Source organism: Echinops telfairi, unplaced genomic scaffold, assembly GCF_000313985.2.
Source record: "Echinops telfairi isolate 266 unplaced genomic scaffold, ASM31398v2 ScPeMD7_11;HRSCAF=52, whole genome shotgun sequence".
NCBI lineage: Eukaryota > Metazoa > Chordata > Mammalia > Afrosoricida > Tenrecidae > Echinops > Echinops telfairi.
This window is the reverse complement of record NW_022103908.1, coordinates 15,230,406-15,231,396: the sequence shown is the minus strand read 5'-3', so window position 1 is coordinate 15,231,396 and position 991 is coordinate 15,230,406. Positions and strand designations below refer to the sequence as shown.

General features: G+C 36.0%; 1 pseudogene; it reads left to right on the top strand.

Annotated features, from left to right (window-relative positions):
- Positions 1–643: 643 nt before the first annotated feature.
- LOC115868516 lies at positions 644–752 on the top strand (annotated as a pseudogene).
- Positions 753–991: the final 239 nt, after the last annotated feature.

The following is a 991-nucleotide window of genomic DNA, read 5'->3' as shown; positions in this document are numbered from 1 at the left end:
AGAGCTGATGCCAGGGGCTTAAGTGGGGAGCAAATGTTTTGAGAATGATGAGGGCAATGAATGTACAAATGTGCTTTACACAATTGATATATGTATGGATTGTGATAAGAGTTGTAAAAGCCCCTAATAAAAATGATTAAAAAAAACAAAGGATACACATACAATAGAAGACAATATAGATGACTGGGGATTATTAAGAATAAGACACTTAAAATTCTTCAATTTTCACATCACTAGCTTTATTGATTGGTGCATAGAGATGAGTAATAGTTGTATTAACCAGATTTCCTTGTATATAGGTAAATAGTACCCTATCATAAATAGCATTGCACTTCAAGTTACATCTTGAAATGTCCTTTTTGACAATGGACATGAATCCATATCTCTTGAATCTGTGATTTTTAACATAGTGAACTGTATGATAGTCTGAGTTTAAATGGCTGATAACCATTCTGTTTAAGTTCACTGATGCCTGATATCTACCTTTATGTGTTCCATTACATTTTGCATGACCTCTAATTATCCTAGATTCATACTTCATATATTTCAAGTTTCAATTATTAAGAGATGTCTGCTGCTTTTTTTTTCTTTTGAGTTGCACCCTATAAGTATGTGAAGGTCTTCAAAGTTTTACTCAGTCAACATCCTTATGGTCAGCTCCATTTCAAGAAGGCCCCTGCGATTTCCCCAAATGTGGGAAACTCGACTGCATAATTTGTGGTAGTGGGGGACTGTATTCGCGCTCTCCCCTGTAAAAAGAAGAAAAAAAAGAAGGCCATTCTTCTTCTTTATATATTGAGTGCCTTCCAATCTAAGCGCTTCATCTTCCAGCAGTTTTCCGGTGCTATTCATGAGTTTTCAGTATCTGACAATGTCCATCAGCAATTCACTAAGGTTTCACTGCCTATTTCATTAGACGTGGACATTCTCTTCCCTCTTTGTAGTCTATTACCAGTCTGGAAACTCTGCCCAAACCTGTTCAATTTGTGTG